This window comes from Rhinoderma darwinii, unplaced genomic scaffold (assembly GCF_050947455.1).
Source record: "Rhinoderma darwinii isolate aRhiDar2 unplaced genomic scaffold, aRhiDar2.hap1 Scaffold_457, whole genome shotgun sequence".
NCBI lineage: Eukaryota > Metazoa > Chordata > Amphibia > Anura > Rhinodermatidae > Rhinoderma > Rhinoderma darwinii.
This window is the reverse complement of record NW_027463980.1, coordinates 140,895-164,436: the sequence shown is the minus strand read 5'-3', so window position 1 is coordinate 164,436 and position 23,542 is coordinate 140,895. Positions and strand designations below refer to the sequence as shown.

General features: G+C 47.7%; 16 non-coding genes across 16 annotated transcripts; all 16 read left to right on the top strand.

The window, feature by feature from the left end:
* The first annotated feature begins 636 nt into the window (after positions 1-636).
* On the top strand, positions 637-827 carry LOC142717660 (U2 spliceosomal RNA). Its single transcript, XR_012872028.1, has one exon. It is a non-coding gene; the product is annotated as a U2 spliceosomal RNA (small nuclear RNA).
* Positions 828-2,111: 1,284 nt separating this feature from the next.
* Positions 2,112-2,302, top strand: LOC142717659 (U2 spliceosomal RNA). The gene has a single exon (XR_012872027.1). It is a non-coding gene; the product is annotated as a U2 spliceosomal RNA (small nuclear RNA).
* A 1,288-nt stretch (positions 2,303-3,590) lies between these two features.
* Positions 3,591-3,781, top strand: LOC142717657 (U2 spliceosomal RNA). Its single transcript, XR_012872025.1, has one exon. It is a non-coding gene; the product is annotated as a U2 spliceosomal RNA (small nuclear RNA).
* A 1,264-nt stretch (positions 3,782-5,045) lies between these two features.
* On the top strand, positions 5,046-5,236 carry LOC142717656 (U2 spliceosomal RNA). The gene has a single exon (XR_012872024.1). It is a non-coding gene; the product is annotated as a U2 spliceosomal RNA (small nuclear RNA).
* Positions 5,237-6,548: 1,312 nt separating this feature from the next.
* On the top strand, positions 6,549-6,739 carry LOC142717721 (U2 spliceosomal RNA). Its single transcript, XR_012872086.1, has one exon. It is a non-coding gene; the product is annotated as a U2 spliceosomal RNA (small nuclear RNA).
* Positions 6,740-8,027: 1,288 nt separating this feature from the next.
* Positions 8,028-8,218, top strand: LOC142717655 (U2 spliceosomal RNA). The gene has a single exon (XR_012872023.1). It is a non-coding gene; the product is annotated as a U2 spliceosomal RNA (small nuclear RNA).
* Positions 8,219-9,530: 1,312 nt separating this feature from the next.
* On the top strand, positions 9,531-9,721 carry LOC142717719 (U2 spliceosomal RNA). The gene has a single exon (XR_012872084.1). It is a non-coding gene; the product is annotated as a U2 spliceosomal RNA (small nuclear RNA).
* A 1,288-nt stretch (positions 9,722-11,009) lies between these two features.
* On the top strand, positions 11,010-11,200 carry LOC142717654 (U2 spliceosomal RNA). The gene has a single exon (XR_012872021.1). It is a non-coding gene; the product is annotated as a U2 spliceosomal RNA (small nuclear RNA).
* Positions 11,201-12,508: 1,308 nt separating this feature from the next.
* On the top strand, positions 12,509-12,699 carry LOC142717725 (U2 spliceosomal RNA). The gene has a single exon (XR_012872091.1). It is a non-coding gene; the product is annotated as a U2 spliceosomal RNA (small nuclear RNA).
* A 1,296-nt stretch (positions 12,700-13,995) lies between these two features.
* On the top strand, positions 13,996-14,186 carry LOC142717653 (U2 spliceosomal RNA). The gene has a single exon (XR_012872020.1). It is a non-coding gene; the product is annotated as a U2 spliceosomal RNA (small nuclear RNA).
* A 1,284-nt stretch (positions 14,187-15,470) lies between these two features.
* Positions 15,471-15,661, top strand: LOC142717652 (U2 spliceosomal RNA). The gene has a single exon (XR_012872019.1). It is a non-coding gene; the product is annotated as a U2 spliceosomal RNA (small nuclear RNA).
* Positions 15,662-16,945: 1,284 nt separating this feature from the next.
* Positions 16,946-17,136, top strand: LOC142717651 (U2 spliceosomal RNA). Its single transcript, XR_012872018.1, has one exon. It is a non-coding gene; the product is annotated as a U2 spliceosomal RNA (small nuclear RNA).
* A 1,308-nt stretch (positions 17,137-18,444) lies between these two features.
* LOC142717649 (U2 spliceosomal RNA) lies at positions 18,445-18,635 on the top strand. The gene has a single exon (XR_012872017.1). It is a non-coding gene; the product is annotated as a U2 spliceosomal RNA (small nuclear RNA).
* A 1,296-nt stretch (positions 18,636-19,931) lies between these two features.
* Positions 19,932-20,122, top strand: LOC142717648 (U2 spliceosomal RNA). The gene has a single exon (XR_012872016.1). It is a non-coding gene; the product is annotated as a U2 spliceosomal RNA (small nuclear RNA).
* A 1,308-nt stretch (positions 20,123-21,430) lies between these two features.
* On the top strand, positions 21,431-21,621 carry LOC142717647 (U2 spliceosomal RNA). Its single transcript, XR_012872015.1, has one exon. It is a non-coding gene; the product is annotated as a U2 spliceosomal RNA (small nuclear RNA).
* A 1,292-nt stretch (positions 21,622-22,913) lies between these two features.
* LOC142717645 (U2 spliceosomal RNA) lies at positions 22,914-23,104 on the top strand. Its single transcript, XR_012872013.1, has one exon. It is a non-coding gene; the product is annotated as a U2 spliceosomal RNA (small nuclear RNA).
* The last annotated feature ends 438 nt before the right edge of the window (positions 23,105-23,542 follow it).

Here is a 23,542-nt window from a genome sequence, read left to right as displayed (position 1 = left end):
CTATTTTCCATTTTGCAGTCCCTTGTCTCCCTCTTGTGGCCTCCTGGAGGCAACTAGCTGTGCAAAAAAAAGACAGCCTGGCGGCCGGCTGTTGCAGTGTTGCCCTCTCAGGCAACACTGAGTGACTGACTGAGCCTCACCGTCTTATATAAAGTTCAGACGGAACTTTGCACGTGTCATAGTGGAGCCCTCAGGATTCCAGAGCCAGCTTTCTGACATCATAATGGGGCCTCAGAGATAAAAGCCTGGGCCCAGGCAGTGTTGGTCAGTGCTGCTCAGCAGGCAGCACTGGACTGGACTGGATTACAGCTGATACAAGGTGTGAAGGAACAAGGGGTGGCTGTGGGCATGCACTTGCTGCCGCTGCCAGTGTTTATCTGCATGGCAGCAGGGCATTTGGGCGTTGCCAGGAAGGCGTTTTTATGTAGATTCCTCCTCTTTCAGCACTGCATTGTGGTGCAAGCAAAAGAAGCAAATCCTGTCTGGCTTCCTCTCCGGCCTTTATTCACCTCCCGTGTAGCTGTGAGTGTGTGAGCCTGCAGGGCCCCATGGAATTGCCTAGAAGTAGGCTGAATCGCTGCAAGGGCTGAACAGCAGTATCGGGCAGGCTCGGGCAACGCGCGGCCCGTTCGGGTTATCGCTTCTCGGCCTTTTGGCTAAGATCAAGTGTAGTATCTGTTCTTATCAGTTTAATATCTGATACGTCCCCTATCTGGGGACCATATATTAAATGGATTTTTAGAACAGGGAGATGGAAATAGAGCTTGCTCTGTCCACTCCACGCATTGACCTGGTATTGCAGTATTTCCAGGACCGGTGCACCCTTTCCTTATGTGTTGACTAAAAGCAGATTCCAAAAGTGTTTTTTGTCTTTGCTATTGTTTCTGTCTTTCTGAAGGGATCTCCCCTTTTAATCCCATTATTTCAACACCTGTTGGACAATGCATGAGTGATAATGAGCTCATTGATTAAATGCAATTAATGAATAGATTGCCACCTCTTGTTGTGTGTCGTCTGTGTTTCTGTGTTTCCGGCATTTCACATTGGAACACCTCATTCACCTTCCTTGTCTTCTCTCCGCCCTCCCTTTTAGGTAAGTTAAAGAGCTGCACCTGAGCCAGCCACTGATTGATTGATTGATTGATTGATTGATTGATTGATTGATTGATTGATGCAGCACAACAGTCAAATAGTGGAGTGGAGTAGGGGAACAGCAAACAGCCAATAAAGCAGCCCGCCCGCTCGCCTGCCCGCCACAATGGACCTACCTGTGTACACTAGATGGATGTGATGGAATGTACTGTCGTCCCTACATTTCAAGAAGAAGTAAGAATTGCAGTTGCAACAAAGCCTTGCTTGCCTACAAAGAGAGCAGCAATTTGGATTTGTTACTATGTTACCTAGAAGAATAACAAACTGTGCAAGGATGGAGGTTGTAGGAGCAAGGAGAAGTTGTCTGTAAAGTTGGTGGATGCCTATTTTCCATTTTGCAGTCCCTTGTCTCCCTCTTGTGGCCTCCTGGAGGCAACTAGCTGTGCAAAAAAAAGACAGCCTGGCGGCCGGCTGTTGCAGTGTTGCCCTCTCAGGCAACACTGAGTGACTGACTGAGCCTCACCGTCTTATATAAAGTTCAGACGGAACTTTGCACGTGTCATAGTGGAGCCCTCAGGATTCCAGAGCCAGCTTTCTGACATCATAATGGGGCCTCAGAGATAAAAGCCTGGGCCCAGGCAGTGTTGGTCAGTGCTGCTCAGCAGGCAGCACTGGACTGGACTGGATTACAGCTGATACAAGGTGTGAAGGAACAAGGGGTGGCTGTGGGCATGCACTTGCTGCCGCTGCCAGTGTTTATCTGCATGGCAGCAGGGCATTTGGGCGTTGCCAGGAAGGCGTTTTTATGTAGATTCCTCCTCTTTCAGCACTGCATTGTGGTGCAAGCAAAAGAAGCAAATCCTGTCTGGCTTCCTCTCCGGCCTTTATTCACCTCCCGTGTAGCTGTGAGTGTGTGAGCCTGCAGGGCCCCATGGAATTGCCTAGAAGTAGGCTGAATCGCTGCAAGGGCTGAACAGCAGTATCGGGCAGGCTCGGGCAACGCGCGGCCCGTTCGGGTTATCGCTTCTCGGCCTTTTGGCTAAGATCAAGTGTAGTATCTGTTCTTATCAGTTTAATATCTGATACGTCCCCTATCTGGGGACCATATATTAAATGGATTTTTAGAACAGGGAGATGGAAATAGAGCTTGCTCTGTCCACTCCACGCATTGACCTGGTATTGCAGTATTTCCAGGACCGGTGCACCCTTTCCTTATGTGTTGACTAAAAGCAGATTCCAAAAGTGTTTTTTGTCTTTGCTATTGTTTCTGTCTTTCTGAAGGGATCTCCCCTTTTAATCCCATTATTTCAACACCTGTTGGACAATGCATGAGTGATAATGAGCTCATTGATTAAATGCAATTAATGAATAGATTGCCACCTCTTGTTGTGTGTCGTCTGTGTTTCTGTGTTTCCGGCATTTCACATTGGAACACCTCATTCACCTTCCTTGTCTTCTCTCCGCCCTCCCTTTTAGGTAAGTTAAAGAGCTGCACCTGAGCCAGCCACTGATTGATTGATTGATTGATTGATTGATTGATTGATTGATTGATTGATTGATGCAGCACAACAGTCAAATAGTGGAGTGGAGTAGGGGAACAGCAAACAGCCAATAAAGCAGCCCGCCCGCTCGCCTGCCCGCCACAATGGACCTACCTGTGTACACTAGATGGATGTGATGGAATGTACTGTCGTCCCTACATTTCAAGAAGAAGTAAGAATTGCAGTTGCAACAAAGCCTTGCTTGCCTACAAAGAGAGCAGCAATTTGGATTTGTTACTATGTTACCTAGAAGAATAACAAACTGTGCAAGGATGGAGGTTGTAGGAGCAAGGAGAAGTTGTCTGTAAAGTTGGTGGATGCCTATTTTCCATTTTGCAGTCCCTTGTCTCCCTCTTGTGGCCTCCTGGAGGCAACTAGCTGTGCAAAAAAAAGACAGCCTGGCGGCCGGCTGTTGCAGTGTTGCCCTCTCAGGCAACACTGAGTGACTGACTGAGCCTCACCGTCTTATATAAAGTTCAGACGGAACTTTGCACGTGTCATAGTGGAGCCCTCAGGATTCCAGAGCCAGCTTTCTGACATCATTATGGGGCCTCAGAGATAAAAGCCTGGGCCCAGGCAGTGTTGGTCAGTGCTGCTCAGCAGGCAGCACTGGACTGGACTGGATTACAGCTGATACAAGGTGTGAAGGAACAAGGGGTGGCTGTGGGCATGCACTTGCTGCCGCTGCCAGTGTTTATCTGCATGGCAGCAGGGCATTTGGGCGTTGCCAGGAAGGCGTTTTTATGTAGATTCCTCCTCTTTCAGCACTGCATTGTGGTGCAAGCAAAAGAAGCAAATCCTGTCTGGCTTCCTCTCCGGCCTTTATTCACCTCCCGTGTAGCTGTGAGTGTGTGAGCCTGCAGGGCCCCATGGAATTGCCTAGAAGTAGGCTGAATCGCTGCAAGGGCTGAACAGCAGTATCGGGCAGGCTCGGGCAACGCGCGGCCCGTTCGGGTTATCGCTTCTCGGCCTTTTGGCTAAGATCAAGTGTAGTATCTGTTCTTATCAGTTTAATATCTGATACGTCCCCTATCTGGGGACCATATATTAAATGGATTTTTAGAACAGGGAGATGGAAATAGAGCTTGCTCTGTCCACTCCACGCATTGACCTGGTATTGCAGTATTTCCAGGACCGGTGCACCCTTTCCTTATGTGTTGACTAAAAGCAGATTCCAAAAGTGTTTTTTGTCTTTGCTATTGTTTCTGTCTTTCTGAAGGGATCTCCCCTTTTAATCCCATTATTTCAACACCTGTTGGACAATGCATGAGTGATAATGAGCTCATTGATTAAATGCAATTAATGAATAGATTGCCACCTCTTGTTGTGTGTCGTCTGTGTTTCTGTGTTTCCGGCATTTCACATTGGAACACCTCATTCACCTTCCTTGTCTTCTCTCCGCCCTCCCTTTTAGGTAAGTTAAAGAGCTGCACCTGAGCCAGCCACTGATTGATTGATTGATTGATTGATTGATTGATTGATTGATGCAGCACAACAGTCAAATAGTGGAGTGGAGTAGGGGAACAGCAAACAGCCAATAAAGCAGCCCGCCCGCCACAATGGACCTACCTGTGTACACTAGATGGATGTGATGGAATGTACTGTCGTCCCTACATTTCAAGAAGAAGTAAGAATTGCAGTTGCAACAAAGCCTTGCTTGCCTACAAAGAGAGCAGCAATTTGGATTTGTTACTATGTTACCTAGAAGAATAACAAACTGTGCAAGGATGGAGGTTGTAGGAGCAAGGAGAAGTTGTCTGTAAAGTTGGTGGATGCCTATTTTCCATTTTGCAGTCCCTTGTCTCCCTCTTGTGGCCTCCTGGAGGCAACTAGCTGTGCAAAAAAAAGACAGCCTGGCGGCCGGCTGTTGCAGTGTTGCCCTCTCAGGCAACACTGAGTGACTGACTGAGCCTCACCGTCTTATATAAAGTTCAGACGGAACTTTGCACGTGTCATAGTGGAGCCCTCAGGATTCCAGAGCCAGCTTTCTGACATCATAATGGGGCCTCAGAGATAAAAGCCTAGGCCCAGGCAGTGTTGGTCAGTGCTGCTCAGCAGGCAGCACTGGACTGGACTGGATTACAGCTGATACAAGGTGTGAAGGAACAAGGGGTGGCTGTGGGCATGCACTTGCTGCCGCTGCCAGTGTTTATCTGCATGGCAGCAGGGCATTTGGGCGTTGCCAGGAAGGCGTTTTTATGTAGATTCCTCCTCTTTCAGCACTGCATTGTGGTGCAAGCAAAAGAAGCAAATCCTGTCTGGCTTCCTCTCCGGCCTTTATTCACCTCCCGTGTAGCTGTGAGTGTGTGAGCCTGCAGGGCCCCATGGAATTGCCTAGAAGTAGGCTGAATCGCTGCAAGGGCTGAACAGCAGTATCGGGCAGGCTCGGGCAACGCGCGGCCCGTTCGGGTTATCGCTTCTCGGCCTTTTGGCTAAGATCAAGTGTAGTATCTGTTCTTATCAGTTTAATATCTGATACGTCCCCTATCTGGGGACCATATATTAAATGGATTTTTAGAACAGGGAGATGGAAATAGAGCTTGCTCTGTCCACTCCACGCATTGACCTGGTATTGCAGTATTTCCAGGACCGGTGCACCCTTTCCTTATGTGTTGACTAAAAGCAGATTCCAAAAGTGTTTTTTGTCTTTGCTATTGTTTCTGTCTTTCTGAAGGGATCTCCCCTTTTAATCCCATTATTTCAACACCTGTTGGACAATGCATGAGTGATAATGAGCTCATTGATTAAATGCAATTAATGAATAGATTGCCACCTCTTGTTGTGTGTCGTCTGTGTTTCTGTGTTTCCGGCATTTCACATTGGAACACCTCATTCACCTTCCTTGTCTTCTCTCCGCCCTCCCTTTTAGGTAAGTTAAAGAGCTGCACCTGAGCCAGCCACTGATTGATTGATTGATTGATTAATTGATTGATTGATTGATTGATTGATTGATTGATTGATTGATTGATTGATTGATGCAGCACAACAGTCAAATAGTGGAGTGGAGTAGGGGAACAGCAAACAGCCAATAAAGCAGCCCGCCCGCTCGCCTGCCCGCCACAATGGACCTACCTGTGTACACTAGATGGATGTGATGGAATGTACTGTCGTCCCTACATTTCAAGAAGAAGTAAGAATTGCAGTTGCAACAAAGCCTTGCTTGCCTACAAAGAGAGCAGCAATTTGGATTTGTTACTATGTTACCTAGAAGAATAACAAACTGTGCAAGGATGGAGGTTGTAGGAGCAAGGAGAAGTTGTCTGTAAAGTTGGTGGATGCCTATTTTCCATTTTGCAGTCCCTTGTCTCCCTCTTGTGGCCTCCTGGAGGCAACTAGCTGTGCAAAAAAAAGACAGCCTGGCGGCCGGCTGTTGCAGTGTTGCCCTCTCAGGCAACACTGAGTGACTGACTGAGCCTCACCGTCTTATATAAAGTTCAGACGGAACTTTGCACGTGTCATAGTGGAGCCCTCAGGATTCCAGAGCCAGCTTTCTGACATCATAATGGGGCCTCAGAGATAAAAGCCTGGGCCCAGGCAGTGTTGGTCAGTGCTGCTCAGCAGGCAGCACTGGACTGGACTGGATTACAGCTGATACAAGGTGTGAAGGAACAAGGGGTGGCTGTGGGCATGCACTTGCTGCCGCTGCCAGTGTTTATCTGCATGGCAGCAGGGCATTTGGGCGTTGCCAGGAAGGCGTTTTTATGTAGATTCCTCCTCTTTCAGCACTGCATTGTGGTGCAAGCAAAAGAAGCAAATCCTGTCTGGCTTCCTCTCCGGCCTTTATTCACCTCCCGTGTAGCTGTGAGTGTGTGAGCCTGCAGGGCCCCATGGAATTGCCTAGAAGTAGGCTGAATCGCTGCAAGGGCTGAACAGCAGTATCGGGCAGGCTCGGGCAACGCGCGGCCCGTTCGGGTTATCGCTTCTCTGCCTTTTGGCTAAGATCAAGTGTAGTATCTGTTCTTATCAGTTTAATATCTGATACGTCCCCTATCTGGGGACCATATATTAAATGGATTTTTAGAACAGGGAGATGGAAATAGAGCTTGCTCTGTCCACTCCACGCATTGACCTGGTATTGCAGTATTTCCAGGACCGGTGCACCCTTTCCTTATGTGTTGACTAAAAGCAGATTCCAAAAGTGTTTTTTGTCTTTGCTATTGTTTCTGTCTTTCTGAAGGGATCTCCCCTTTTAATCCCATTATTTCAACACCTGTTGGACAATGCATGAGTGATAATGAGCTCATTGATTAAATGCAATTAATGAATAGATTGCCACCTCTTGTTGTGTGTCGTCTGTGTTTCTGTGTTTCCGGCATTTCACATTGGAACACCTCATTCACCTTCCTTGTCTTCTCTCCGCCCTCCCTTTTAGGTAAGTTAAAGAGCTGCACCTGAGCCAGCCACTGATTGATTGATTGATTGATTGATTGATTGATTGATTGATTGATTGATTGATGCAGCACAACAGTCAAATAGTGGAGTGGAGTAGGGGAACAGCAAACAGCCAATAAAGCAGCCCGCCCGCTCGCCTGCCCGCCACAATGGACCTACCTGTGTACACTAGATGGATGTGATGGAATGTACTGTCGTCCCTACATTTCAAGAAGAAGTAAGAATTGCAGTTGCAACAAAGCCTTGCTTGCCTACAAAGAGAGCAGCAATTTGGATTTGTTACTATGTTACCTAGAAGAATAACAAACTGTGCAAGGATGGAGGTTGTAGGAGCAAGGAGAAGTTGTCTGTAAAGTTGGTGGATGCCTATTTTCCATTTTGCAGTCCCTTGTCTCCCTCTTGTGGCCTCCTGGAGGCAACTAGCTGTGCAAAAAAAAGACAGCCTGGCGGCCGGCTGTTGCAGTGTTGCCCTCTCAGGCAACACTGAGTGACTGACTGAGCCTCACCGTCTTATATAAAGTTCAGACGGAACTTTGCACGTGTCATAGTGGAGCCCTCAGGATTCCAGAGCCAGCTTTCTGACATCATAATGGGGCCTCAGAGATAAAAGCCTAGGCCCAGGCAGTGTTGGTCAGTGCTGCTCAGCAGGCAGCACTGGACTGGACTGGATTACAGCTGATACAAGGTGTGAAGGAACAAGGGGTGGCTGTGGGCATGCACTTGCTGCCGCTGCCAGTGTTTATCTGCATGGCAGCAGGGCATTTGGGCGTTGCCAGGAAGGCGTTTTTATGTAGATTCCTCCTCTTTCAGCACTGCATTGTGGTGCAAGCAAAAGAAGCAAATCCTGTCTGGCTTCCTCTCCGGCCTTTATTCACCTCCCGTGTAGCTGTGAGTGTGTGAGCCTGCAGGGCCCCATGGAATTGCCTAGAAGTAGGCTGAATCGCTGCAAGGGCTGAACAGCAGTATCGGGCAGGCTCGGGCAACGCGCGGCCCGTTCGGGTTATCGCTTCTCGGCCTTTTGGCTAAGATCAAGTGTAGTATCTGTTCTTATCAGTTTAATATCTGATACGTCCCCTATCTGGGGACCATATATTAAATGGATTTTTAGAACAGGGAGATGGAAATAGAGCTTGCTCTGTCCACTCCACGCATTGACCTGGTATTGCAGTATTTCCAGGACCGGTGCACCCTTTCCTTATGTGTTGACTAAAAGCAGATTCCAAAAGTGTTTTTTGTCTTTGCTATTGTTTCTGTCTTTCTGAAGGGATCTCCCCTTTTAATCCCATTATTTCAACACCTGTTGGACAATGCATGAGTGATAATGAGCTCATTGATTAAATGCAATTAATGAATAGATTGCCACCTCTTGTTGTGTGTCGTCTGTGTTTCTGTGTTTCCGGCATTTCACATTGGAACACCTCATTCACCTTCCTTGTCTTCTCTCCGCCCTCCCTTTTAGGTAAGTTAAAGAGCTGCACCTGAGCCAGCCACTGATTGATTGATTGATTGATTAATTGATTGATTGATTGATTGATTGATTGATTGATTGATTGATTGATTGATTGATGCAGCACAACAGTCAAATAGTGGAGTGGAGTAGGGGAACAGCAAACAGCCAATAAAGCAGCCCGCCCGCTCGCCTGCCCGCCACAATGGACCTACCTGTGTACACTAGATGGATGTGATGGAATGTACTGTCGTCCCTACATTTCAAGAAGAAGTAAGAATTGCAGTTGCAACAAAGCCTTGCTTGCCTACAAAGAGAGCAGCAATTTGGATTTGTTACTATGTTACCTAGAAGAATAACAAACTGTGCAAGGATGGAGGTTGTAGGAGCAAGGAGAAGTTGTCTGTAAAGTTGGTGGATGCCTATTTTCCATTTTGCAGTCCCTTGTCTCCCTCTTGTGGCCTCCTGGAGGCAACTAGCTGTGCAAAAAAAAGACAGCCTGGCGGCCGGCTGTTGCAGTGTTGCCCTCTCAGGCAACACTGAGTGACTGACTGAGCCTCACCGTCTTATATAAAGTTCAGACGGAACTTTGCACGTGTCATAGTGGAGCCCTCAGGATTCCAGAGCCAGCTTTCTGACATCATAATGGGGCCTCAGAGATAAAAGCCTGGGCCCAGGCAGTGTTGGTCAGTGCTGCTCAGCAGGCAGCACTGGACTGGACTGGATTACAGCTGATACAAGGTGTGAAGGAACAAGGGGTGGCTGTGGGCATGCACTTGCTGCCGCTGCCAGTGTTTATCTGCATGGCAGCAGGGCATTTGGGCGTTGCCAGGAAGGCGTTTTTATGTAGATTCCTCCTCTTTCAGCACTGCATTGTGGTGCAAGCAAAAGAAGCAAATCCTGTCTGGCTTCCTCTCCGGCCTTTATTCACCTCCCGTGTAGCTGTGAGTGTGTGAGCCTGCAGGGCCCCATGGAATTGCCTAGAAGTAGGCTGAATCGCTGCAAGGGCTGAACAGCAGTATCGGGCAGGCTCGGGCAACGCGCGGCCCGTTCGGGTTATCGCTTCTCTGCCTTTTGGCTAAGATCAAGTGTAGTATCTGTTCTTATCAGTTTAATATCTGATACGTCCCCTATCTGGGGACCATATATTAAATGGATTTTTAGAACAGGGAGATGGAAATAGAGCTTGCTCTGTCCACTCCACGCATTGACCTGGTATTGCAGTATTTCCAGGACCGGTGCACCCTTTCCTTATGTGTTGACTAAAAGCAGATTCCAAAAGTGTTTTTTGTCTTTGCTATTGTTTCTGTCTTTCTGAAGGGATCTCCCCTTTTAATCCCATTATTTCAACACCTGTTGGACAATGCATGAGTGATAATGAGCTCATTGATTAAATGCAATTAATGAATAGATTGCCACCTCTTGTTGTGTGTCGTCTGTGTTTCTGTGTTTCCGGCATTTCACATTGGAACACCTCATTCACCTTCCTTGTCTTCTCTCCGCCCTCCCTTTTAGGTAAGTTAAAGAGCTGCACCTGAGCCAGCCACTGATTGATTGATTGATTGATTGATTGATTGATTGATTGATTGATTGATTGATGCAGCACAACAGTCAAATAGTGGAGTGGAGTAGGGGAACAGCAAACAGCCAATAAAGCAGCCCGCCCGCTCGCCTGCCCGCCACAATGGACCTACCTGTGTACACTAGATGGATGTGATGGAATGTACTGTCGTCCCTACATTTCAAGAAGAAGTAAGAATTGCAGTTGCAACAAAGCCTTGCTTGCCTACAAAGAGAGCAGCAATTTGGATTTGTTACTATGTTACCTAGAAGAATAACAAACTGTGCAAGGATGGAGGTTGTAGGAGCAAGGAGAAGTTGTCTGTAAAGTTGGTGGATGCCTATTTTCCATTTTGCAGTCCCTTGTCTCCCTCTTGTGGCCTCCTGGAGGCAACTAGCTGTGCAAAAAAAAGACAGCCTGGCGGCCGGCTGTTGCAGTGTTGCCCTCTCAGGCAACACTGAGTGACTGACTGAGCCTCACCGTCTTATATAAAGTTCAGACGGAACTTTGCACGTGTCATAGTGGAGCCCTCAGGATTCCAGAGCCAGCTTTCTGACATCATAATGGGGCCTCAGAGATAAAAGCCTGGGCCCAGGCAGTGTTGGTCAGTGCTGCTCAGCAGGCAGCACTGGACTGGACTGGATTACAGCTGATACAAGGTGTGAAGGAACAAGGGGTGGCTGTGGGCATGCACTTGCTGCCGCTGCCAGTGTTTATCTGCATGGCAGCAGGGCATTTGGGCGTTGCCAGGAAGGCGTTTTTATGTAGATTCCTCCTCTTTCAGCACTGCATTGTGGTGCAAGCAAAAGAAGCAAATCCTGTCTGGCTTCCTCTCCGGCCTTTATTCACCTCCCGTGTAGCTGTGAGTGTGTGAGCCTGCAGGGCCCCATGGAATTGCCTAGAAGTAGGCTGAATCGCTGCAAGGGCTGAACAGCAGTATCGGGCAGGCTCGGGCAACGCGCGGCCCGTTCGGGTTATCGCTTCTCGGCCTTTTGGCTAAGATCAAGTGTAGTATCTGTTCTTATCAGTTTAATATCTGATACGTCCCCTATCTGGGGACCATATATTAAATGGATTTTTAGAACAGGGAGATGGAAATAGAGCTTGCTCTGTCCACTCCACGCATTGACCTGGTATTGCAGTATTTCCAGGACCGGTGCACCCTTTCCTTATGTGTTGACTAAAAGCAGATTCCAAAAGTGTTTTTTGTCTTTGCTATTGTTTCTGTCTTTCTGAAGGGATCTCCCCTTTTAATCCCATTATTTCAACACCTGTTGGACAATGCATGAGTGATAATGAGCTCATTGATTAAATGCAATTAATGAATAGATTGCCACCTCTTGTTGTGTGTCGTCTGTGTTTCTCTGTTTCCGGCATTTCACATTGGAACACCTCATTCACCTTCCTTGTCTTCTCTCCGCCCTCCCTTTTAGGTAAGTTAAAGAGCTGCACCTGAGCCAGCCACTGATTGATTGATTGATTGATTGATTAATTGATTGATTGATTGATTGATTGATTGATTGATTGATTGATTGATGCAGCACAACAGTCAAATAGTGGAGTGGAGTAGGGGAACAGCAAACAGCCAATAAAGCAGCCCGCCCGCTCGCCTGCCCGCCACAATGGACCTACCTGTGTACACTAGATGGATGTGATGGAATGTACTGTCGTCCCTACATTTCAAGAAGAAGTAAGAATTGCAGTTGCAACAAAGCCTTGCTTGCCTACAAAGAGAGCAGCAATTTGGATTTGTTACTATGTTACCTAGAAGAATAACAAACTGTGCAAGGATGGAGGTTGTAGGAGCAAGGAGAAGTTGTCTGTAAAGTTGGTGGATGCCTATTTTCCATTTTGCAGTCCCTTGTCTCCCTCTTGTGGCCTCCTGGAGGCAACTAGCTGTGCAAAAAAAAGACAGCCTGGCGGCCGGCTGTTGCAGTGTTGCCCTCTCAGGCAACACTGAGTGACTGACTGAGCCTCACCGTCTTATATAAAGTTCAGACGGAACTTTGCACGTGTCATAGTGGAGCCCTCAGGATTCCAGAGCCAGCTTTCTGACATCATAATGGGGCCTCAGAGATAAAAGCCTGGGCCCAGGCAGTGTTGGTCAGTGCTGCTCAGCAGGCAGCACTGGACTGGACTGGATTACAGCTGATACAAGGTGTGAAGGAACAAGGGGTGGCTGTGGGCATGCACTTGCTGCCGCTGCCAGTGTTTATCTGCATGGCAGCAGGGCATTTGGGCGTTGCCAGGAAGGCGTTTTTATGTAGATTCCTCCTCTTTCAGCACTGCATTGTGGTGCAAGCAAAAGAAGCAAATCCTGTCTGGCTTCCTCTCCGGCCTTTATTCACCTCCCGTGTAGCTGTGAGTGTGTGAGCCTGCAGGGCCCCATGGAATTGCCTAGAAGTAGGCTGAATCGCTGCAAGGGCTGAACAGCAGTATCGGGCAGGCTCGGGCAACGCGCGGCCCGTTCGGGTTATCGCTTCTCGGCCTTTTGGCTAAGATCAAGTGTAGTATCTGTTCTTATCAGTTTAATATCTAATACGTCCCCTATCTGGGGACCATATATTAAATGGATTTTTAGAACAGGGAGATGGAAATAGAGCTTGCTCTGTCCACTCCACGCATTGACCTGGTATTGCAGTATTTCCAGGACCGGTGCACCCTTTCCTTATGTGTTGACTAAAAGCAGATTCCAAAAGTGTTTTTTGTCTTTGCTATTGTTTCTGTCTTTCTGAAGGGATCTCCCCTTTTAATCCCATTATTTCAACACCTGTTGGACAATGCATGAGTGATAATGAGCTCATTGATTAAATGCAATTAATGAATAGATTGCCACCTCTTGTTGTGTGTCGTCTGTGTTTCTGTGTTTCCGGCATTTCACATTGGAACACCTCATTCACCTTCCTTGTCTTCTCTCCGCCCTCCCTTTTAGGTAAGTTAAAGAGCTGCACCTGAGCCAGCCACTGATTGATTGATTGATTGATTGATTGATTGATTGATTGATTGATTGATTGATTGATTGATGCAGCACAACAGTCAAATAGTGGAGTGGAGTAGGGGAACAGCAAACAGCCAATAAAGCAGCCCGCCCGCTCGCCTGCCCGCCACAATGGACCTACCTGTGTACACTAGATGGATGTGATGGAATGTACTGTCGTCCCTACATTTCAAGAAGAAGTAAGAATTGCAGTTGCAACAAAGCCTTGCTTGCCTACAAAGAGAGCAGCAATTTGGATTTGTTACTATGTTACCTAGAAGAATAACAAACTGTGCAAGGATGGAGGTTGTAGGAGCAAGGAGAAGTTGTCTGTAAAGTTGGTGGATGCCTATTTTCCATTTTGCAGTCCCTTGTCTCCCTCTTGTGGCCTCCTGGAGGCAACTAGCTGTGCAAAAAAAAGACAGCCTGGCGGCCGGCTGTTGCAGTGTTGCCCTCTCAGGCAACACTGAGTGACTGACTGAGCCTCACCGTCTTATATAAAGTTCAGACGGAACTTTGCACGTGTCATAGTGGAGCCCTCAGGATTCCAGAGCCAGCTTTCTGACATCATAATGGGGCCTCAGAGATAAAAGCCTGGGCCCAGGCAGTGTTGGTCAGTGCTGCTCAGCAGGCAGCACTGGACTGGACTGGATTACAGCTGATACAAGGTGTGAAGGAACAAGGGGTGGCTGTGGGCATGCACTTGCTGCCGCTGCCAGTGTTTATCTGCATGGCAGCAGGGCATTTGGGCGTTGCCAGGAAGGCGTTTTTATGTAGATTCCTCCTCTTTCAGCACTGCATTGTGGTGCAAGCAAAAGAAGCAAATCCTGTCTGGCTTCCTCTCCGGCCTTTATTCACCTCCCGTGTAGCTGTGAGTGTGTGAGCCTGCAGGGCCCCATGGAATTGCCTAGAAGTAGGCTGAATCGCTGCAAGGGCTGAACAGCAGTATCGGGCAGGCTCGGGCAACGCGCGGCCCGTTCGGGTTATCGCTTCTCGGCCTTTTGGCTAAGATCAAGTGTAGTATCTGTTCTTATCAGTTTAATATCTGATACGTCCCCTATCTGGGGACCATATATTAAATGGATTTTTAGAACAGGGAGATGGAAATAGAGCTTGCTCTGTCCACTCCACGCATTGACCTGGTATTGCAGTATTTCCAGGACCGGTGCACCCTTTCCTTATGTGTTGACTAAAAGCAGATTCCAAAAGTGTTTTTTGTCTTTGCTATTGTTTCTGTCTTTCTGAAGGGATCTCCCCTTTTAATCCCATTATTTCAACACCTGTTGGACAATGCATGAGTGATAATGAGCTCATTGATTAAATGCAATTAATGAATAGATTGCCACCTCTTGTTGTGTGTCGTCTGTGTTTCTGTGTTTCCGGCATTTCACATTGGAACACCTCATTCACCTTCCTTGTCTTCTCTCCGCCCTCCCTTTTAGGTAAGTTAAAGAGCTGCACCTGAGCCAGCCACTGATTGATTGATTGATTGATTGATTGATTGATTGATTGATTGATTGATGCAGCACAACAGTCAAATAGTGGAGTGGAGTAGGGGAACAGCAAACAGCCAATAAAGCAGCCCGCCCGCTCGCCTGCCCGCCACAATGGACCTACCTGTGTACACTAGATGGATGTGATGGAATGTACTGTCGTCCCTACATTTCAAGAAGAAGTAAGAATTGCAGTTGCAACAAAGCCTTGCTTGCCTACAAAGAGAGCAGCAATTTGGATTTGTTACTATGTTACCTAGAAGAATAACAAACTGTGCAAGGATGGAGGTTGTAGGAGCAAGGAGAAGTTGTCTGTAAAGTTGGTGGATGCCTATTTTCCATTTTGCAGTCCCTTGTCTCCCTCTTGTGGCCTCCTGGAGGCAACTAGCTGTGCAAAAAAAAGACAGCCTGGCGGCCGGCTGTTGCAGTGTTGCCCTCTCAGGCAACACTGAGTGACTGACTGAGCCTCACCGTCTTATATAAAGTTCAGACGGAACTTTGCACGTGTCATAGTGGAGCCCTCAGGATTCCAGAGCCAGCTTTCTGACATCATAATGGGGCCTCAGAGATAAAAGCCTGGGCCCAGGCAGTGTTGGTCAGTGCTGCTCAGCAGGCAGCACTGGACTGGACTGGATTACAGCTCATACAAGGTGTGAAGGAACAAGGGGTGGCTGTGGGCATGCACTTGCTGCCGCTGCCAGTGTTTATCTGCATGGCAGCAGGGCATTTGGGCGTTGCCAGGAAGGCGTTTTTATGTAGATTCCTCCTCTTTCAGCACTGCATTGTGGTGCAAGCAAAAGAAGCAAATCCTGTCTGGCTTCCTCTCCGGCCTTTATTCACCTCCCGTGTAGCTGTGAGTGTGTGAGCCTGCAGGGCCCCATGGAATTGCCTAGAAGTAGGCTGAATCGCTGCAAGGGCTGAACAGCAGTATCGGGCAGGCTCGGGCAACGCGCGGCCCGTTCGGGTTATCGCTTCTCGGCCTTTTGGCTAAGATCAAGTGTAGTATCTGTTCTTATCAGTTTAATATCTGATACGTCCCCTATCTGGGGACCATATATTAAATGGATTTTTAGAACAGGGAGATGGAAATAGAGCTTGCTCTGTCCACTCCACGCATTGACCTGGTATTGCAGTATTTCCAGGACCGGTGCACCCTTTCCTTATGTGTTGACTAAAAGCAGATTCCAAAAGTGTTTTTTGTCTTTGCTATTGTTTCTGTCTTTCTGAAGGGATCTCCCCTTTTAATCCCATTATTTCAACACCTGTTGGACAATGCATGAGTGATAATGAGCTCATTGATTAAATGCAATTAATGAATAGATTGCCACCTCTTGTTGTGTGTCGTCTGTGTTTCTGTGTTTCCGGCATTTCACATTGGAACACCTCATTCACCTTCCTTGTCTTCTCTCCGCCCTCCCTTTTAGGTAAGTTAAAGAGCTGCACCTGAGCCAGCCATTGATTGATTGATTGATTGATTGATTGATTGATTGATTGATTGATTGATTGATTGATTGATGCAGCACAACAGTCAAATAGTGGAGTGGAGTAGGGGAACAGCAAACAGCCAATAAAGCAGCCCGCCCGCCACAATGGACCTACCTGTGTACACTAGATGGATGTGATGGAATGTACTGTCGTCCCTACATTTCAAGAAGAAGTAAGAATTGCAGTTGCAACAAAGCCTTGCTTGCCTACAAAGAGAGCAGCAATTTGGATTTGTTACTATGTTACCTAGAAGAATAACAAACTGTGCAAGGATGGAGGTTGTAGGAGCAAGGAGAAGTTGTCTGTAAAGTTGGTGGATGCCTATTTTCCATTTTGCAGTCCCTTGTCTCCCTCTTGTGGCCTCCTGGAGGCAACTAGCTGTGCAAAAAAAAGACAGCCTGGCGGCCGGCTGTTGCAGTGTTGCCCTCTCAGGCAACACTGAGTGACTGACTGAGCCTCACCGTCTTATATAAAGTTCAGACGGAACTTTGCACGTGTCATAGTGGAGCCCTCAGGATTCCAGAGCCAGCTTTCTGACATCATAATGGGGCCTCAGAGATAAAAGCCTAGGCCCAGGCAGTGTTGGTCAGTGCTGCTCAGCAGGCAGCACTGGACTGGACTGGATTACAGCTGATACAAGGTGTGAAGGAACAAGGGGTGGCTGTGGGCATGCACTTGCTGCCGCTGCCAGTGTTTATCTGCATGGCAGCAGGGCATTTGGGCGTTGCCAGGAAGGCGTTTTTATGTAGATTCCTCCTCTTTCAGCACTGCATTGTGGTGCAAGCAAAAGAAGCAAATCCTGTCTGGCTTCCTCTCCGGCCTTTATTCACCTCCCGTGTAGCTGTGAGTGTGTGAGCCTGCAGGGCCCCATGGAATTGCCTAGAAGTAGGCTGAATCGCTGCAAGGGCTGAACAGCAGTATCGGGCAGGCTCGGGCAACGCGCGGCCCGTTCGGGTTATCGCTTCTCGGCCTTTTGGCTAAGATCAAGTGTAGTATCTGTTCTTATCAGTTTAATATCTGATACGTCCCCTATCTGGGGACCATATATTAAATGGATTTTTAGAACAGGGAGATGGAAATAGAGCTTGCTCTGTCCACTCCACGCATTGACCTGGTATTGCAGTATTTCCAGGACCGGTGCACCCTTTCCTTATGTGTTGACTAAAAGCAGATTCCAAAAGTGTTTTTTGTCTTTGCTATTGTTTCTGTCTTTCTGAAGGGATCTCCCCTTTTAATCCCATTATTTCAACACCTGTTGGACAATGCATGAGTGATAATGAGCTCATTGATTAAATGCAATTAATGAATAGATTGCCACCTCTTGTTGTGTGTCGTCTGTGTTTCTGTGTTTCCGGCATTTCACATTGGAACACCTCATTCACCTTCCTTGTCTTCTCTCCGCCCTCCCTTTTAGGTAAGTTAAAGAGCTGCACCTGAGCCAGCCACTGATTGATTGATTGATTGATTAATTGATTGATTGATTGATTGATTGATTGATTGATTGATTGATTGATTGATGCAGCACAACAGTCAAATAGTGGAGTGGAGTAGGGGAACAGCAAACAGCCAATAAAGCAGCCCGCCCGCTCGCCTGCCCGCCACAATGGACCTACCTGTGTACACTAGATGGATGTGATGGAATGTACTGTCGTCCCTACATTTCAAGAAGAAGTAAGAATTGCAGTTGCAACAAAGCCTTGCTTGCCTACAAAGAGAGCAGCAATTTGGATTTGTTACTATGTTACCTAGAAGAATAACAAACTGTGCAAGGATGGAGGTTGTAGGAGCAAGGAGAAGTTGTCTGTAAAGTTGGTGGATGCCTATTTTCCATTTTGCAGTCCCTTGTCTCCCTCTTGTGGCCTCCTGGAGGCAACTAGCTGTGCAAAAAAAAGACAGCCTGGCGGCCGGCTGTTGCAGTGTTGCCCTCTCAGGCAACACTGAGTGACTGACTGAGCCTCACCGTCTTATATAAAGTTCAGACGGAACTTTGCACGTGTCATAGTGGAGCCCTCAGGATTCCAGAGCCAGCTTTCTGACATCATAATGGGGCCTCAGAGATAAAAGCCTGGGCCCAGGCAGTGTTGGTCAGTGCTGCTCAGCAGGCAGCACTGGACTGGACTGGATTACAGCTGATACAAGGTGTGAAGGAACAAGGGGTGGCTGTGGGCATGCACTTGCTGCCGCTGCCAGTGTTTATCTGCATGGCAGCAGGGCATTTGGGCGTTGCCAGGAAGGCGTTTTTATGTAGATTCCTCCTCTTTCAGCACTGCATTGTGGTGCAAGCAAAAGAAGCAAATCCTGTCTGGCTTCCTCTCCGGCCTTTATTCACCTCCCGTGTAGCTGTGAGTGTGTGAGCCTGCAGGGCCCCATGGAATTGCCTAGAAGTAGGCTGAATCGCTGCAAGGGCTGAACAGCAGTATCGGGCAGGCTCGGGCAACGCGCGGCCCGTTCGGGTTATCGCTTCTCGGCCTTTTGGCTAAGATCAAGTGTAGTATCTGTTCTTATCAGTTTAATATCTGATACGTCCCCTATCTGGGGACCATATATTAAATGGATTTTTAGAACAGGGAGATGGAAATAGAGCTTGCTCTGTCCACTCCACGCATTGACCTGGTATTGCAGTATTTCCAGGACCGGTGCACCCTTTCCTTATGTGTTGACTAAAAGCAGATTCCAAAAGTGTTTTTTGTCTTTGCTATTGTTTCTGTCTTTCTGAAGGGATCTCCCCTTTTAATCCCATTATTTCAACACCTGTTGGACAATGCATGAGTGATAATGAGCTCATTGATTAAATGCAATTAATGAATAGATTGCCACCTCTTGTTGTGTGTCGTCTGTGTTTCTGTGTTTCCGGCATTTCACATTGGAACACCTCATTCACCTTCCTTGTCTTCTCTCCGCCCTCCCTTTTAGGTAAGTTAAAGAGCTGCACCTGAGCCAGCCACTGATTGATTGATTGATTGATTGATTGATTGATTGATTGATTGATTGATTGATTGATTGATGCAGCACAACAGTCAAATAGTGGAGTGGAGTAGGGGAACAGCAAACAGCCAATAAAGCAGCCCGCCCGCTCGCCTGCCCGCCACAATGGACCTACCTGTGTACACTAGATGGATGTGATGGAATGTACTGTCGTCCCTACATTTCAAGAAGAAGTAAGAATTGCAGTTGCAACAAAGCCTTGCTTGCCTACAAAGAGAGCAGCAATTTGGATTTGTTACTATGTTACCTAGAAGAATAACAAACTGTGCAAGGATGGAGGTTGTAGGAGCAAGGAGAAGTTGTCTGTAAAGTTGGTGGATGCCTATTTTCCATTTTGCAGTCCCTTGTCTCCCTCTTGTGGCCTCCTGGAGGCAACTAGCTGTGCAAAAAAAAGACAGCCTGGCGGCCGGCTGTTGCAGTGTTGCCCTCTCAGGCAACACTGAGTGACTGACTGAGCCTCACCGTCTTATATAAAGTTCAGACGGAACTTTGCACGTGTCATAGTGGAGCCCTCAGGATTCCAGAGCCAGCTTTCTGACATCATAATGGGGCCTCAGAGATAAAAGCCTGGGCCCAGGCAGTGTTGGTCAGTGCTGCTCAGCAGGCAGCACTGGACTGGACTGGATTACAGCTGATACAAGGTGTGAAGGAACAAGGGGTGGCTGTGGGCATGCACTTGCTGCCGCTGCCAGTGTTTATCTGCATGGCAGCAGGGCATTTGGGCGTTGCCAGGAAGGCGTTTTTATGTAGATTCCTCCTCTTTCAGCACTGCATTGTGGTGCAAGCAAAAGAAGCAAATCCTGTCTGGCTTCCTCTCCGGCCTTTATTCACCTCCCGTGTAGCTGTGAGTGTGTGAGCCTGCAGGGCCCCATGGAATTGCCTAGAAGTAGGCTGAATCGCTGCAAGGGCTGAACAGCAGTATCGGGCAGGCTCGGGCAACGCGCGGCCCGTTCGGGTTATCGCTTCTCGGCCTTTTGGCTAAGATCAAGTGTAGTATCTGTTCTTATCAGTTTAATATCTGATACGTCCCCTATCTGGGGACCATATATTAAATGGATTTTTAGAACAGGGAGATGGAAATAGAGCTTGCTCTGTCCACTCCACGCATTGACCTGGTATTGCAGTATTTCCAGGACCGGTGCACCCTTTCCTTATGTGTTGACTAAAAGCAGATTCCAAAAGTGTTTTTTGTCTTTGCTATTGTTTCTGTCTTTCTGAAGGGATCTCCCCTTTTAATCCCATTATTTCAACACCTGTTGGACAATGCATGAGTGATAATGAGCTCATTGATTAAATGCAATTAATGAATAGATTGCCACCTCTTGTTGTGTGTCGTCTGTGTTTCTCTGTTTCCGGCATTTCACATTGGAACACCTCATTCACCTTCCTTGTCTTCTCTCCGCCCTCCCTTTTAGGTAAGTTAAAGAGCTGCACCTGAGCCAGCCACTGATTGATTGATTGATTGATTGATTAATTGATTGATTGATTGATTGATTGATTGATTGATTGATTGATTGATGCAGCACAACAGTCAAATAGTGGAGTGGAGTAGGGGAACAGCAAACAGCCAATAAAGCAGCCCGCCCGCTCGCCTGCCCGCCACAATGGACCTACCTGTGTACACTAGATGGATGTGATGGAATGTACTGTCGTCCCTACATTTCAAGAAGAAGTAAGAATTGCAGTTGCAACAAAGCCTTGCTTGCCTACAAAGAGAGCAGCAATTTGGATTTGTTACTATGTTACCTAGAAGAATAACAAACTGTGCAAGGATGGAGGTTGTAGGAGCAAGGAGAAGTTGTCTGTAAAGTTGGTGGATGCCTATTTTCCATTTTGCAGTCCCTTGTCTCCCTCTTGTGGCCTCCTGGAGGCAACTAGCTGTGCAAAAAAAAGACAGCCTGGCGGCCGGCTGTTGCAGTGTTGCCCTCTCAGGCAACACTGAGTGACTGACTGAGCCTCACCGTCTTATATAAAGTTCAGACGGAACTTTGCACGTGTCATAGTGGAGCCCTCAGGATTCCAGAGCCAGCTTTCTGACATCATAATCGGGCCTCAGAGATAAAAGCCTGGGCCCAGGCAGTGTTGGTCAGTGCTGCTCAGCAGGCAGCACTGGACTGGACTGGATTACAGCTGATACAAGGTGTGAAGGAACAAGGGGTGGCTGTGGGCATGCACTTGCTGCCGCTGCCAGTGTTTATCTGCATGGCAGCAGGGCATTTGGGCGTTGCCAGGAAGGCGTTTTTATGTAGATTCCTCCTCTTTCAGCACTGCATTGTGGTGCAAGCAAAAGAAGCAAATCCTGTCTGGCTTCCTCTCCGGCCTTTATTCACCTCCCGTGTAGCTGTGAGTGTGTGAGCCTGCAGGGCCCCATGGAATTGCCTAGAAGTAGGCTGAATCGCTGCAAGGGCTGAACAGCAGTATCGGGCAGGCTCGGGCAACGCGCGGCCCGTTCGGGTTATCGCTTCTCGGCCTTTTGGCTAAGATCAAGTGTAGTATCTGTTCTTATCAGTTTAATATCTGATACGTCCCCTATCTGGGGACCATATATTAAATGGATTTTTAGAACAGGGAGATGGAAATAGAGCTTGCTCTGTCCACTCCACGCATTGACCTGGTATTGCAGTATTTCCAGGACCGGTGCACCCTTTCCTTATGTGTTGACTAAAAGCAGATTCCAAAAGTGTTTTTTGTCTTTGCTATTGTTTCTGTCTTTCTGAAGGGATCTCCCCTTTTAATCCCATTATTTCAACACCTGTTGGACAATGCATGAGTGATAATGAGCTCATTGATTAAATGCAATTAATGAATAGATTGCCACCTCTTGTTGTGTGTCGTCTGTGTTTCTGTGTTTCCGGCATTTCACATTGGAACACCTCATTCACCTTCCTTGTCTTCTCTCCGCCCTCCCTTTTAGGTAAGTTAAAGAGCTGCACCTGAGCCAGCCACTGATTGATTGATTGATTGATTGATTGATTGATTGATTGATTGATTGATTGATTGATGCAGCACAACAGTCAAATAGTGGAGTGGAGTAGGGGAACAGCAAACAGCCAATAAAGCAGCCCGCCCGCTCGCCTGCCCGCCACAATGGACCTACCTGTGTACACTAGATGGATGTGATGGAATGTACTGTCGTCCCTACATTTCAAGAAGAAGTAAGAATTGCAGTTGCAACAAAGCCTTGCTTGCCTACAAAGAGAGCAGCAATTTGGATTTGTTACTATGTTACCTAGAAGAATAACAAACTGTGCAAGGATGGAGGTTGTAGGAGCAAGGAGAAGTTGTCTGTAAAGTTGGTGGATGCCTATTTTCCATTTTGCAGTCCCTTGTCTCCCTCTTGTGGCCTCCTGGAGGCAACTAGCTGTGCAAAAAAAAGACAGCCTGGCGGCCGGCTGTTGCAGTGTTGCCCTCTCAGGCAACACTGAGTGACTGACTGAGCCTCACCGTCTTATATAAAGTTCAGACGGAACTTTGCACGTGTCATAGTGGAGCCCTCAGGATTCCAGAGCCAGCTTTCTGACATCATAATGGGGCCTCAGAGATAAAAGCCTGGGCCCAGGCAGTGTTGGTCAGTGCTGCTCAGCAGGCAGCACTGGACTGGACTGGATTACAGCTGATACAAGGTGTGAAGGAACAAGGGGTGGCTGTGGGCATGCACTTGCTGCCGCTGCCAGTGTTTATCTGCATGGCAGCAGGGCATTTGGGCGTTGCCAGGAAGGCGTTTTTATGTAGATTCCTCCTCTTTCAGCACTGCATTGTGGTGCAAGCAAAAGAAGCAAATCCTGTCTGGCTTCCTCTCCGGCCTTTATTCACCTCCCGTGTAGCTGTGAGTGTGTGAGCCTGCAGGGCCCCATGGAATTGCCTAGAAGTAGGCTGAATCGCTGCAAGGGCTGAACAGCAGTATCGGGCAGGCTCGGGCAACGCGCGGCCCGTTCGGGTTATCGCTTCTCGGCCTTTTGGCTAAGATCAAGTGTAGTATCTGTTCTTATCAGTTTAATATCTGATACGTCCCCTATCTGGGGACCATATATTAAATGGATTTTTAGAACAGGGAGATGGAAATAGAGCTTGCTCTGTCCACTCCACGCATTGACCTGGTATTGCAGTATTTCCAGGACCGGTGCACCCTTTCCTTATGTGTTGACTAAAAGCAGATTCCAAAAGTGTTTTTTGTCTTTGCTATTGTTTCTGTCTTTCTGAAGGGATCTCCCCTTTTAATCCCATTATTTCAACACCTGTTGGACAATGCATGAGTGATAATGAGCTAATTGATTAAATGCAATTAATGAATAGATTGCCACCTCTTGTTGTGTGTCGTCTGTGTTTCTGTGTTTCCGGCATTTCACATTGGAACACCTCATTCACCTTCCTTGTCTTCTCTCCGCCCTCCCTTTTAGGTAAGTTAAAGAGCTGCACCTGAGCCAGCCACTGATTGATTGATTGATTGATTGATTGATTGATTGATGCAGCACAACAGTCAAATAGTGGAGTGGAGTAGGGGAACAGCAAACAGCCAATAAAGCAGCCCGCCCGCTCGCCTGCCCGCCACAATGGACCTACCTGTGTACA